Here is a 16,542-nt window from a genome sequence, read left to right as displayed (position 1 = left end):
AAGATGACCCACCTGAAGATGTACTGACTGCAATTTGCTTAGGTGTATAATTACCAGCAATAGCTACAATTAAATTATTTGACAGTTAGTTCTTAAATAGATTAAAAGATATACATTAATAAATATAATATGTAAAGAACTGGACAGACGCTATTGTACAATATGTAGACAACTCTTGATTACTCCTGTTATTGTTGTTGAAAGAAGATTGGGTTCAGACAAGTTTAACAGATCACGTGTTTGAGTCCCTGTTCTTGGTCGTGAGCCTCATTGTTGATTTTTGATATATCATAATGATTCATCATTTGAAAAATTTGGTGTAGACATAAGATCTGTGATCATCTGGTTCAGATTTATTCATACACATTTTATGGACATAGGGCATACCGTATAGAAACTAGTCAATCTCGAAGATCTTTATGTTTGTTATGTTGTTGATTTTCTGTCTTATTTCGTTTGAATGACACAGGGCGATGGATACACCTATAAAGATCTTTCAATTTCAATAAAGTTAGATAGGAACGTATAATCGATCAAATGTCATTAAGAAAAAATTATCAGAAACCCCTAGTTTTGGCATGTTTGTAGGACTTCTACTTTATGATCTAGATTTATCGCAAAAGTCTACTGAAGATCGCTTAAGTGACAGTGATACCAGCATTCCGTTTATGACCATACAAAAAGTTTCGAGAATTCAACTTATCTGTAATGACCCGTGTATCAATAATAGTTAGCATGACTACTTGCACACGTTCTAGACGTTTGATTGATTAGAACGTGGCATACAATGCCTTGGAACCTTTTCCCTGAAGTTTCATAGATTTGGAATATGAAAGTGAGACTTCGTGTCCTCCTGACATATCGAAAATGGACACTTTTCATTAAAATGTTTTACATATGATATGTAACAATGACTAGCCCATCTGTAAGCAAAACTGTATTTGCATTGAAAGATAAGAAAGGATAGATTATATGCAGTCGTTTGCAATATATTTTGAATATAATTCTTGCATTTAGAGCCTTCAGTACATGTCCACAACAAATATTTTCTAGAAATTTTCTTGAACGTTTTCTGCATATATATTTTTCTACATATGTATTTACATTTGAAAATATTATGCTATCCACAATCATTTCTATTTTCTTAACTTGTTATGAAGAATGAAACAATTTTTAATTGATGACTTTAAGGTCAGCTTTAGTCTACAAAATAGACAAGGATTACATTTTTCAGTTCCAAAAAAAGTTGTTTTTATTTTGATGCATGTATTGACAGTAACGGTGAGGTGTATAACGGATTGCTACGGAGTATTATACCTAGATATAAAAGAGAGGAGAGCACAAATTCAGAAAAAGGAAAAAAATTAAGACAATCATGTGTCAAATAAGTTACGTGACTAATTTTTAATAACGGAACCGTCCGAAAATGGGTGTTTTATTGACGAAGAGATAAACATACTAAACACTATTCAAAAGTTATTGGGCAACATGAATATCAAAAGGAGGTTAACTCATGTGATCCTGAAAAGAAAGCATTTCCTGTTCTATTAGTTGCTCCTTTCGTATTGTTCATATCAAATGAATCTCGTTTGGTAATGTTTAAAAGTTTAAGAAGATAAAGTAGTTGTTGCTACAGCCTATAGAACATACAAGTTGTAATATGTAACACCTATAAAGAATATGACCATTCTGCATGATTATTCAGCAGGAAAGATAAGTCCAAAGTTAAAAATTATCAGATAATCCTGAAGAAATTTTCCTTAAATTATAATTAGTGTAAAATTGTGACACGTGGCAATGTAAATGAATCTAAATTACGTGGATTTAAGCAGTTCCTCAATTTTACTATATTTAACAGTGTGCAAGTTGTACATTCAACTAATGGTTATATCATACCATGATGGTGGGTAAAATCAACAGAAATCCAATCGGAGTCAAATCGGATAGTATAACTGCCTCCGAACATCGTTTCCTTAAATTGGCAGCTCGAATTTGCTTTATTGTAATTGAAGCCGATACATGCATAACCGTTCTTCATCATTTCCTCACACTCATCCTCACACTCCGAAATAGTATATGGCTGACCATCGTACTTTAAATAATTGCTGGTGTAAATAAAGTTTGGTGACCTATCGAAATACATATATTCTGCAAAAAAATATTCAAAATATTCAAAGCATTCTTTTTATTCCACTGACAAACCATGTTTTGCATTGATTAAAGAATTCCGGCATTTCTTTACATTACAAATGATGAATGCTTTTAGTGCCTTCCTTTTCTCAATTGAAATGCACAGTTTAATCTTGGTATCATTGTATAATTGTCATGTTGACACACCGAAAGCACTTGAGTTTTTGGTTGGGTACGTGTTGCTCAGTCTATAGTTTCTACGTTGTGTTTTGTATACTATTGTTTGAATTTGGTCGGGGTTTTTTTATGTTTCGTTTTTGGCATGACGTTGACAGTTTGTTTTCGACTTGTGAGTTGGAAGTTCAAGTTCTAGGGAAAATAAAAAAGTATCAAATAAAGGCAACAGTAGTACACCGCTGTTCGAAATTCATAAAACGATAGAGAAAAAACAAATCGGGGTTACAAACTAAAACTGAGGGAAACGCATCAAATATAAGAGAACTACGACACAACAGAAACACAACATTAAAATGTAACACACACACAAATGAACTATAATATAACAATGGCCATTTCACTGACTTGGTACAGGGCAATTCAAAATAAAAATGGTGGGTTGAACCTGGTTTTGTGGCATGCCAAACATCCCGCTTTAATGGCAATGTTAATTATAACATTAAAATGACAATATTAAATGACAGGACTACAATACAAATAAATGAGAGAAAATATAGGACAGAATAACAAATGAATAATAGCCAACAAATGTACCAGGCTAAAAATGTAACACGCCAGACGTCCTCCACGTCCACACAAGACCAACCAGTGACGCTAAGTTTGGAAGCCAAAACAAGTACAAAGTTGAAAAGCATTGAGAACCAAAAGTCCCAAAACAAAATGTAACCAATACGCATGGGACAAGAACATTATTATTATTTAGAATTTAGAATAATTCATACTTTTGTGAACAGTAAATTTTATAAAATGACTATATAGTAGATCTACATGATTAAACTGAAGTGGTGACTAGCTATAGAATAAAAACAGACACATTACAAAAATTCACAGCCGTGTTAGCTAAAACACATTGTAAGGCTCAAAATGGCGTCACATTTGAATTTGTAAAATATAACCAATACGCCTGGGACAAGAACATCATTATCATTTAGAATTTAGAATAATTCATACTTTTGCGAATAGAAAATTTTATTAAATGACTATACAATAGATCTACATGATCAAACTGAAGTGGTGACTAGCTATAGAATAAAAACGGACACATTACAAAAACACACAGCCGTCAAATCAGACTATCAAAGGTTTGACATCAACACAATTTTCTACGGAAAAAGATTGATAAAAATAAATGTTAAAAAAGATCGGCATCAATATAAACCACTACATGAAGAAAACAAATTGATGAGGTTACCGATATATGTTGTGAACGAAATAAACTGTTTCATCTCGTGTGCTGGTATAAGTTCGTGTTCAATTATGTGCTTTTGCATTTTTAGATGAACACATTACTACTGTACTAATAAGTGTCTTGTTTCTACGAATTTATATTACATGCATATTTATCTGCTTGTACAATCTACGTCCCCGAGCTTTTGGCATATATTTTAAAAAAAAAAAAGGTTTGCATCAATGACCTTTTTGTATGGTTTAGTATTTAGAATATTTTTGAAAACCCTTAATATTTTCAAATACTTCATATTCTTCTATTTAATGGAGAAAAATACTGCATATATGTGGTGCGTAAAAATAAAGTAAATACACAATTGTATACATCCAGAAAATCGAACAAAAACGTCATACATGTATACAGTTAACTTACGTGTGGGTTTCAAGCAAATAAAACCGTCCTTAGTATTATTGCATGAATCTATTCCCAACTGAATTTTTGGAAAGTTTTGATATTGGTTTTCAACAATAACATAGACACAACCTGTTTGGTTGATTTCCATTTCAGCAATATCATATTTCTTTGCAATCTCTAAATTTTCAAAAATTTCTAGTGATGAATGACCAGTCCAAAACTTTGTTACCCTGAAACAAATATTATTGTAATAGAATTAACAATATTTGAATAACAATAGAAAGCTGGAGAATCAGCTCGAAATTCAGACTTGTCTTTAAGAATTATATTATTACAATAATAAGTTCTTAAACTGCATTTTAAGTATCTAGAATAAATTTTTAAGCAATTTTTCCGGTACGATGGAGGCGCCATTTTTGTAAAATGGCGTCTATCTCCCTTTTCCCGCGTGACCAATACAACGTAGCTCTTCAGTGTTCCAGCTTTCCCACTATTACCAAAATAACATTGGGAAATATTTTTATACAGAAAAGAGGTCGCCAAGTGTAAACCTGTCATCATTCGACCACAAAGTAGCCATCGTGATTATTTCGTTTATTGACCAACGAAGAGATCAATTTCCTATTCTTATTTGCTTATTATTTAATGACAGAAATAAATCAGTAGATATGTCATTTGCTTGAAGAAAATGTTATTTTTCGAAGATAAACAAGTATTCACGTCTCATATTATCTTGATTTTATAATTATTTTCGTACACTTCCTCTTCGCAAGTAGCAATAAGGATGACAGTCGGACGAAACGCGCGTCTGGCGGAAATATAAAGTTTCAACTCTGGTATCTATGATGAGTTTATTTACAACCACTGTGTAGATGCTACTGCTGGGTGAGTTTTAATTCCCCGAGGGTATCACGAGCCCAGCAGTCAGCACTTCTGTGTTGACTTGAATTATCATTGATATGTTCATAATTATAAATTGACTGCTAACAAAACTTTGAATTTTTGAAATACTAAGGTTTTTCTACCTCAGGAATAGATTACCTCAGCTGTATTTGTCAAAACTTTTAGGATTTTTTGGTGGCATCACTGCTCTTCAACTTCAAGTTGTTTTGAGATTATTTACATGTTAACATGTTAAAATAGAATTTGATTATTATTGATGATCTTACATGTTGATGAAAAGCCATACATCATCTGTTTAGTATCTCATTGTTACACTCGAGTACATGTGTGTGGTTCTTCTTACAGTTTGATTTCAAAAATAAGTTTAAAAGCTTAATAAAAAAATCGAAGTACGAAATACTAGTTTTGAATAAAAAGAGATGTGGGGTTATCATAAATGAAACAGGACTACAACGACAGCAATAACCCTCCCCCCCTAAAAAAAAACAAGAAAAATAACCCATAAAGAATTCAACAATAAACAAGTATCTATACAATATATCAAAAATTAACACTTAATAGACTTCATGCTTCCTATTTAGAACTTTCTTGATCAAAGATTCAGGTTATAATTTAGTACGCCAGACGCGCATTTCATCTATATTTAAGACACATCAGTGGCGTTCGAATCAAAACAGTTGCAAAGTAAAATCATTTACGATGTTGAAAATGCGACTATATTACACTGACTCTTACACTTGATTGCAGAATTTTCATCCTTCCCCATTCTATTACATCTACATCGGCAATGTTTCCAGTTGCTTTATGAAAATGTATTTAATTTTTTTCAAGATAACGTCGATGGTCTGTATAAATGTTATCTTTATTTAATAGTTGGTATTATTCCTCACCCTTGATCCTTGTAATCAAATGTGCAAAACATATAAATGTCTTAGTTGTAGAAAATTCAAAATAATGTCTAGAACTAAGTTTTGTATCATTCTTTCCATAATTAAACACTTTTAAGGTTCGAAAACCTCTGCTAACCTTTTCTTCTACTATCTTTCTAAAAAAAAATGACAAAATGTGTTGAGTCTACATTTTCTTACCCTGATGATAGCCATGGCGTTTTAACGAAACTTAAATACAAGTTAATCGGCTGAGTAAGGTTTAACAAATTGCTTCCTTCCTTTGAACAATAGTTTTCTGCTGTGTACCACGTGACCGCTACGGTGTACAACGTAGCGTTCAAAGCTTCTGTTTCAATTATACAATGACACATGTTTATATATTGTAATAAGCAAGTAGAGTAGACGTTTTTTAAATCACTAACAATAATATATATTGCTGTGTTTAAATGATACATAATATACAATAACTAAAAATCCATCCTGTCCGAACAGCATCACTGGTCTCTTGGTAGCATGTTCGCCCCGAACGGGAGATCAGGGGTTCGAAATCCCGGACGTGTCCAGCCAAAACTTTAAATTTAGTATTTGATGCTTCTCCGCTTAGCACGCACGCGAGAGTAAGAGTCAACTTAGAGTCGGAAAATGTGCCCGTGTAGGTTTTCATGTCTTCCAGCGGATGGTTATCTTGTGAACAAACACATTAAACATCCGGCTCAGCGTGTCGATCTTATTCAAAGCAGTATTAATAATCATATTTCATTAACAAGATCTCGGTCTAAATTATGCATTTTATTGTCCGTTGGATGTTAAAAAGCCATCCACATCATAATCAGTCATCCTGCCAGAAAATCGAGAAAAAAATCAACACATTGTAATTGAATGCTTTTAGTTTCAAAAACGAAGTACGTGTGATATCCGATAACTATTTAATTGTTTACTTTTTTCTGCTCTTCAACTTCGTTCTTTATATCACCTTTTAACGTTTTAGATTCAAGTCTTTTTTTAGACGAAACGCGCGTCAGGCGTACACATTTTGAATCCTGGTATCTATGATAAGTTTATTTACTCATAATAAGAACTGCTTCATCGCATCACCGTCTATTGTTATAATGTAATGTTAGAAATGTTAACGGTAAAATGATAACTTGAAAGCTTGAAAACAAGATTTTTTCACGATCCGATGCATATTATGATTTCGTTTCATAAATAATATAAAAGTAAAAAGCTCTGTTATGATTGGTTATGAGACACCTATCCACAAAAGTCTAAATGTCGTGGATGTAAGAATGCATCCTTTTAGGTGATCGTATGGCAATACACAATTAGTAATCAAACTGAATTAGCTATATAAGGCCTGATTTACAAAACACTAAACCAATAACAATTCTATTCTATTACTAAATTATATTTGACAGACTAAAAAAGGTTAGTATAGAAACAAAAAGTGACAGGATATAATGAAATGCTTTAAAATAGAAATAGATAGTTACCTATATTCTTTTGTGACGTATAACAACAATCAACGGAGTTCAAGTAGTTGTCATTGCAGTTTGACGGAACCCATCCAACAGTATTATTGTTTAGGTAAAAAGTAGCATAAATACAGAAAATAGAGGCTTCATTAAAAGGGACATCATCACTGAAAGGAAATTCGCTGAAGTATATGTTCCCTTCATCAAAGAATTGTCTTTTGACATGATGATTTGTCCATGATGACACTTGGCTAAAAAATAAACATTTGAGACAGTTTACCCGTGCTTGAGGTGTATTTCCTTTTTTATTTTGAAATTATGGCATATTTATTCTTGAGATAACTTGTCTTATTAGTGCCACATCATTCTCTCAAATTAAGGCCAGTGTGTGTACTAAAATTTTAATAAGACGCACACCACCTTTATTCGACCGTACTGGTTACCGGAACTTTGTATACACCAAACTAGGTACTTCATATCTGAGAAACAGGCAATATATGCCCTCAATTTTATAAGTCATTCATAATTATAATTATAATCCATGACGTTAAAACACTTAATCCCTGATTGTACTTCTTAAAATGTCTATCCGAATTATTTTTGCAAAGAATTCCGCTCAAGCCGGTGATAGGGGCCACTTTAAACTTGCATTGGGATGCTCCGTGTTGAAGGCCTCACTAAGACAAATGACGAACAGAAAGGTTGTTTGTGTGTGGTAGATGTACCAATGTTGTGTCATGGAGGAATACCCATATCCTTTATTTTTCTTTTTTATTTGTGTGAACAAAATTTGATTTACCTTTTAACAGTAACAGATAATTAATAACATTCAAGTGCATAGCTTAAGACAAAATCAAGTTATCTTCTTATCATTTACTATATTATTTCAAATGTATGGATAGCAATTTTAAGTTTTACAAATCCGCATCGTAAATGGAGGCGGTAGGTAGCGATGCACATGTCATTCCGTAGCTCAGATTGTCACACAAGTATATTTTCCGATGATAATTAAAGTACACTTGACCATATCTTTAAATTTTATCACAATGTTTTAAAAACAAAAATACAGGTCATTTCAAAACTAAAATCTTAGTTACTTTCGTCGGTTCCCACACGATAATGATAATATTACTGGACCTTATGTTTTCTTTCTTGAGCATCCTCATTCCAGATTAAAATTAAATTACAGCTTCATCAATATAAAAAAGAAGATGTGGTATGATTGCCAATGAGACAGCTGTTCATAAAAGACCAAAATGACACAGACATTAACAACTATAGGTCACTGTACGGCCTTCAACAAATCTTTTTCATTTTAAAAACAAATCAAGATCCTAAAATGTAAAAATACAGGTGTGATTTCGGCTTGGCTGGTTCAGACATTTACTGTTCTAGAGTTGTACACTGTATCCCTTAGTTCCATTCAACATTTGACTATGTATCAATTTTTGGCAGATAATTAGAGTACCACTTTTTAAAATTTGAATAAAAAGGCATAAACCAAAAAGTACAGGTCAACTTCGATTTTGAAAAATTGATGTTTTGGCATTTACCGTTCAAGCGTTATTCGCCTTAGTTGGATTTATTTTATTTCCAGCTGATAACGAAAGTAAAACTGTCATCTTTTAAAACTTTTGGACATTTCAACACAATGTGTTAAAACATAAATGCAGGTCACAATTATCTATGATTACGGATTTTGCATTTACCGTTTAATAGTTTTTTTTTCTACTAAACGTTTTATTAAGTTACTTGTTCAATACTTTCCATTGTATTCAAATGTATTTGTCTTACAAAATAAATCAAAACTTAAAAGAAGTTTCAATAAATATAAATAAACATTATCATTTCCTTTTCGTTCAGTGCTTTTAAACTGATTTGTAGCATTTGTTTAAAAAACATAAATAAGAAAATAATAAAACATCAAATTAATAATAAACTTACTCATTATCTGAAAGGCTTGTGGTTTGAAAGTGATTCAAAAGGGTCTTCTGCACACCAACTGTCATATAAAGTAAAGAGCTGTTTCTTGCAGAGCAAAACTGTCGTGTCCTTTCACCTGATGTTGGATCTTCTTGCCAACATCGAATTGTCCCGTTTACACCTAAAAATAAAAATAAACGGGGGGAATCAAAAGATGACAAAAAGACGAATAAATAAATCATTCATCGAAAACACTTGATGAAAACACAAAGAAAGTAGTAGCAAGGACAACACAGGTGGTTTGGAAGAGAACAGTTTCTTTTAGTGGTACAGTAATGGTATAAAAGTAAAACCTATTTGTAAAAGAACACTTACGGGATATCATACAATGGTCTCATAAGACAAGTGGTCTTTTAAAACAGGTTCAATCTATATGAAATACGCTACAGAGCGATCTTATTATAATGATATTATAAACTTTAAATTTTCGAAAAACTAAGAATTTTCTAATCCCAGGAAAAGATTAACTTAGCCGTATTTGGCACAACTTTTTGGAAATTTTGGTCCTCAATGCTCTTCAACTTTGAACTTGTTTGGCTTTATAACTATTTTGATCTAAGCGTCACTGATGAGTCTTATGTAGCCAAAACGCGCGTCTGGTGTATTAAATTATAATCCTGGTACCTTTGATAACTTTTAACACCACTGGGTCGATGCCACTGCAAGTGGACGTTTCGTTCCCTAGGGTATCACCAGCCCAGTAGTCAGAACTTAGATGATGACATGAATATCAATTACTGTAAACCAACTTATTTTCGCGAGCGATTTATTTTCGCGACTTTCGCGAGTAGAAAAAAAACGCGAATTTAAATCGTCGCGAATATGTAAAACTTCAATTATTCCTTATTAAACTTCATCAAGTAAATCAGAAAATCGCGAAATTAAATACCCGCGAAGTGATATAGAAAGGGTAAAACGCGAAATAAAGTATGCGCGAAAATAAGTTGGTTTACAGTATATGGTCATTTTCATAAATTTCCTGTAAAAAACTTTGAATTTTTCGAAAAAAATAAGGAGTTTCTTATCCCAGGAATATATTATCTTAGCCGTATTTGGCATAACTTTTTGGAATTTTGGATCCTAAATGCTCTTCAACTTTGTACTTGGTTGCCATGATAACTATGTTGATTTGCGCGTTACTGGTGAGTCTTATGTAGACGAAACGCGCGTCTGGTGTATTAAATTATAATCCTGGTACCTTTGATAACTAATTATAAGGTTTTTGCTTAAAACATAATACAGGTGGTCTCTTACGCAGGTTCGATTGTATATATATATATTTGCGAAAGCAAATTTACAGATCTAACATTGTTGGGTTGATGTTTTCGACGAGTTGTATATACATTATGTACACAGCCATGTATCACCATCATTGATGGCGATCCGATGGATACATCTGTTGTAGGGTTGTCACTGACTCAGACGTACTTATAAATATAATTATTTTCTGTGACTGTATATTACATTAATTTGTAGGATCCTTTACTATAGATAATTTAGCTGATCTGTAACAATAACATCTTCATGCCTTATATATCATGTACTGTAGTACGCCGATAGATTAAAACTGACGTGGAAAGGTAACACACGGCCAGCGAAAGCTCTTTTTTTGAGAGCCCAGGTGGTCGTGTGGTCTAGCGGGACGGCTGCAGTGCAGGCGATTTGGTGTCACGATATCACAGTAGCATGAGTTCGAATCCCGGCGAGGGAAGAACCAAAAATTTGCGAAAGCAAATTTACAGATCTAACATTGTTGGGTTGATGTTTAGACGAGTTGTATATATATATATATATATATATACATAAAGATCATAAATAAGAAGAGGCAAGAGTACATTTGTAGTTCAAAATGTTCAAACCTTGTAAATGCATAGAAGATTAACAAACTAAATTAAAACATAAACAATTACAGAGTTTTAAATTCTTTAAAAAACTACCTATATAGGTATAAGAAGATATAGTATGAGTGCCAAAGATACAACTCTCCATCCAAGTCATAATTTGTTAAAGACGTTCAAGATCCTGCTTAATATTGTTAGGTTTATCATTTCAAAGAAATACATAAATTTTACTATAAAATAGATGTAGCACACTGTTATGTGCACCTGAGATGAAAAGGAACATATATGTGATGTCACCCTATCATTTCATTTGTTGTTGGTTCATGTCTGGTATATTTGTTTTTCGTAAATTGTGAATTATTAAATAGGCCGTACGCCTTTTCTTCTGAATTGTTTCACATTTTTCCTTTCGAGGCCTTTTACAGCTGACTATTGCTTTGTGGGTTTATCTCATTGTTGAATGCCGTACTGAGGCCTATATAATTACTAACTGCCACTTCATTTTAACTAGGATAGTTGCTCATTGAATCATACCACATCTCCTCTTTTAATTAAACTAGTTAAATTAGAAAAGTAGAAAAAAAATGATTGCAAACGCAAAGCCGTAGATAAACGTCAATTATTGGTATTAAATTAGAGGCAACCGTAGTTAACTGATATTCATAAGTCATAAATCTGTTAAGAAGATATGAACATATAAAGGTAAAAACAAGAACTGTGAAAATCGCATTAACTTAAAAACGAACAAGATTGGTTGCGTCATTAGTGACACAGGCATGCCCTTTGGGTCAAGTGAGCTTATACAACTGTACAATGGCTCCATTTTGTAATTATTTGCATTTAAAACACCCTTGTTCAAGCAGAAAGCTCACTGAAACTGATATTAAATGCTGGATTTCATCATTGACAATACATTTGTTACGTTTCGGATCATGTTTTAAAACCGAAGATCGGCATGTCTATAGGAGTCAACGGTACCGACTTGCTTCTATATTGTTATGAGTCCAAACTTGTACAGAACCGTTTAAAGATAAATAAAAAGAAGCATGCACTATTCCTAAATTTCCCTTTTCTCTATATAGATGATGTCCTTTCGCTGTATTCTTCAAAGTTTTATGTTTATGTTTTATTTATTCAACTAATTGAACTTTTGTCGATTTGGACGATTTTCTGATTATTGCATGGTTTTCTGGCGGATTGGCTCTTAACATAAAGGATACACGAGATACAGTTGAATCTACCTTATAATTGACTTTCGTCTAAAATATGACAATGCGGATCGGTTAACAACTATAATTTACTTTCATATAGTTGTTAACTAATTTTTTTTTATTTGGTCTCTGGTAGAGAGTTACCTCATTGGCAATCATGTCACATTTTCTCTTATTTTTATATTTACGACAACAGGAGTGATACAAATTTTTCCAATTGTAAACTTTTCATTTTTTTTTTTTTTTTGGAGAAAGAACATCCAGCAGGGCTAGAATATGAAATATATGTTTCCTAGATGATTCGATAGGCTTGCATTTACTATAATAATGTCCTTGATTTCTTGATTGGAGGCTAATAAGAAAACAATTGCATCAAGGGTTCCTATAGAACAAGTGATTATAGCTCTACATCTTTTATATAAGCTTTGGATTTTACATATTTTGGCCACGAGCATTACTGAAGAGACATGTTTTGTCGAAATGCGCATCTGGTGCAGAAAAATTGATACCGTTAATGTTATTGAAGTCATTCCGTCGAAGATTTTACGGACGTGATCATAATCTGATTGGTTCTGATCTATGGAGTAAATAACCACGGATATGTTTTACGGATTTCTAATTTCTTGAGCACCACCAGGAATGTCACATTTGGAGCAGTAACCGAGATTAACACGGTGCTTTCTGTTGGATTCGAATTGTTCAGTTTCTAGTTTTTTATGTAAGGTTTTCTAAGTGTTAAAATTGAGAATGGAAATGGGGAATGTGCCAAAGAGACAACAACCCGACCATAGAGTTGTTTGTTTTTCGTCGTTTTTGTGTATGGTATGTTAATCTTTGTTAAACTTCGGATTTGCAAATATCCCCTTGATATCTTCTATTCCTTTTTTTCAACAGTAAACTAAATATATAAAAAGATTTTTTTTTAAATCATTATCATTGTTATTATTATATGAGACGGGCTTATTCACTGGCAATTCCTGATTAAGCTAGACGTAGTTTTCTGGGTTTTTTTTTAATGAATAATAATTCTACAAAATCTAAATAATATATTATAAAAATGATATATTACCGATAAATATACAAATAAGGAATAGTAGTATTAACCAAGTATGTGCAACCTGAAAAGAAAGGAAAAACGTATTTTTAATGACATTAACCTACTAGTAAATCGAACGGACGAAATTAAGTAAAATATAATTGAATCTTACACTTTGAAAAACATATATTAATAAACATTTCCTTCTTCATGGAGGGGGATGCATATTTAACAGATAACGCTTATTTTGACTAGAACCTTGTCCAGCTCTTTCCAGTATTCTTGCGATTTCCTAAGCTGTTTTCATTTTGTTCGTATATTCAAAATTAGAGTGAACACCTTCTGGTGCCTCCTTTAAATATCAGAAACGAGAGTCTTGCCAAGTGCGATAAAACATAGAGAAGTTAAAAAAGACACAAGGACAAAAACAAAGGTTACATATATTATATAGTTGGAGGGTGTATGTTCTAAAAATAATTAACCCTAACTAACAAGTGTTTAGGCAATCTGCTGTTATTAAGAATTTCATGTTATTTTACAGTTGTTATTTTTTAGCTCAACGATTTGTCGTTGAAGTTTTGTTAGTTTTATGGTTTAGATGAAGATTTGTTTCCTTAATAGTTCCATTCAAACAAACTTTGTTTTGTCGATCTCAACCTCTAGATATTAGAGATCAAAATAAGTATACCTGATAACAACATAACCAAAACCATATTTGTATTTTGATGCTAGTAATTAAGCTGGTAAAGACATCAAAGTAAAAATAGTTCAGTTGTACTTTATCAAAAGAACCCGTCTGTTTTTTTCTTTGAAATGAAAAAAAATTGAGCGATCAATTCTCATTAATCTTTTTTTCACCTGCATAAGTTTAATTGTAAAAAGAACTCCAAGGAAATTTCAAACGGAAAGTCTTTTATCAAAAGGCACTTCAAACAAATGGAAAAACAACTGTCATATTTCTGTTTTGGTACAGGCATTTCTCATGTAGAAAATGTTGGATTGAACCTGGTTTTGTAGGTAGTCAAACCTCTCATTTGTATGACAGTGGCATAGAATCTCATTATATTGACAACAGTGTGACTTGCTTAGTTTAATTGATCGATAGTTGTTTGTGTAAAAATCTAAAACAAATATGTAATGTATTTTCAGTACAAAAATAAATTAAAAGTAAATTCAGTTTGCAGGTTCAGCAAATGGTTTGTTTAGAATTCGAATCTTTCCTGCAAAACAAAGAAAATTTTGGATACTAAAAAAACAAAAATGCAAGATATGTTCTGTCTGTGATATAGTTGACAGATTTAAAAGCTTTATTGTATTTCGTTAATATGTTTATAAAAAGTAAAATCACACCTAAAATCTTAACTTTTCAATAGACGTTTAAGTTTCATCCGAGTACACGAGTACTCGCGAGTATCATGACCAAGGATCCGAGTATTAAATTTCAGATATTTTGACATCCCTAATATATACATAAAGTTATAAACCGTACATCATGCTTTATTCAATATAAATAATACTTACGAAGGCAATCGAAAGTTTACTGTTCTGTTCCATATTTCTTTTAAAGTGAGGTTGTATTGTAAAAAGGAAAATAGATGTAGGTTTTATATATCGGGATTATCTGCAGTGTTTATGCGAATAATAAATGTGTATTGTGGTCTCTTTTGTATGATATTTTATCACATGGTTTACAAAAAATATCGAATTGATTTCATTGTTATCGTATTCTTATGACAAATGCATATTTTCATTTACAAAAAAAGTTCAAGGCTAAATGAATTGATCAATAATTTTTTTTTGGGTTTTTTTCTTCCTTTTTTTAACCTAAGCACTGCATAATGAGGTAAGTTAAAAAAAAAAAGGTATTATAAAACTGAATTTGATTTAAAACAAAGTTCTTCAAAACAATTTCCAATACATAAGTGTTATCGGGTATTATTTGTTTAAGTAATGCATCTACTTAAGAAGCATCAAATATGTGACAACAGTAGCAACTACGGAAACTCGGGACCCATTATTATCTGAATGGAGTTAATACCGGAGTCTTTGTACATTTACAGTCCTTTAATGATTGCATAAAACATCAGTTTACCAGGCTTACAATTTAGTACGCTAGACGCGGGTTTCGTTTTGCATAAAACTCACCATTGATGCTCAAATCAAAACACTTTGATGGATAAGTCAAAGACGAAGTTTGAGAGAATAGCACAACCTAAAAGTCAAAACAAAATGCACATTCTATCTTATATAATCATTATGCATAGGGTATACAATCCGGCTTATTGTTTCGAACTATTTTAACAATTTATGAACATTTTATGAACATTTACTATACATTAAATGTAAATTGATATGGTGCTAGTCTGTTACACGTCCATTAGCAGTGGCATCTACCCAGTGGTTTTGAACATTCATCAAAGATACTGGACTAACATTTCATTTCGCCAGATGAGCATTTCGTCTAGATAAGATTAATAAGTGGCGCGCAATTGGCAATTGACGAAAGGCCTAATCATGACGAAATTGATGAGCATTACAAACCATCAATTCAGAAAAGTTTGTTAATTGTGTCAAAGGCTAGTGTCCCTCGGATACATAACGTCCACCATCAGTGGCAATGTCCAAAATTGTAAAACACCTCAAATATACCAGTCTTACAATTAGTCTGCTCTTTTCGTCTTCGGTAGTACTCAGTGGTGCTAAAATCAAATCAGTTAGGGAGCAAAATCAGTAATGAAGTCAAAGAGCATTAAAAATGCAACATTTTCTAAATATTTCTAAATTAACAAGTTCAACTATGTCTTGGGAGAAAAATTTGCTAAATCATTAACGACAAGGGAATTACTGTAGAAATCCTATCATTGAACACATTGTATCAGTTCAAAATAAACTTGGGTCTTAATGACCACTAAGTCTATGTCATTCTTGCCAAACACTGCAATGTAATGAGAGATTTATGCACTGTCCAAAATTTGATCAATGCTTGAACCAATACAGAACAAAGAAAGTCACTAAAAGGCAACTTTTAATTACTCTTCTTGGTTTTCATTGATAAAGCCAACGAAGTAAGGTAATTAACGTTCTTCCTTCTGCATCCTTCTAAATCGAATTATTACAGCATATATTGCTTCAGCTTATTATAGATCCCAGAAATAAATGTGTGAAGATAAATTTGTACCACTAAAAGTTGGCTTCTTCCATTGATTACATTTTAGTTGTTGTTGATCATGAAAGTAAATGTTGAAATAATATAACAC

This window comes from Mytilus galloprovincialis, chromosome 2 (genome assembly GCF_965363235.1).
Source record: "Mytilus galloprovincialis chromosome 2, xbMytGall1.hap1.1, whole genome shotgun sequence".
In the NCBI taxonomy this organism is placed as follows: domain Eukaryota; kingdom Metazoa; phylum Mollusca; class Bivalvia; order Mytilida; family Mytilidae; genus Mytilus; species Mytilus galloprovincialis.
The sequence above is the reverse complement of the archived record's forward strand: the minus strand, read 5'-3'. Positions refer to the sequence as shown.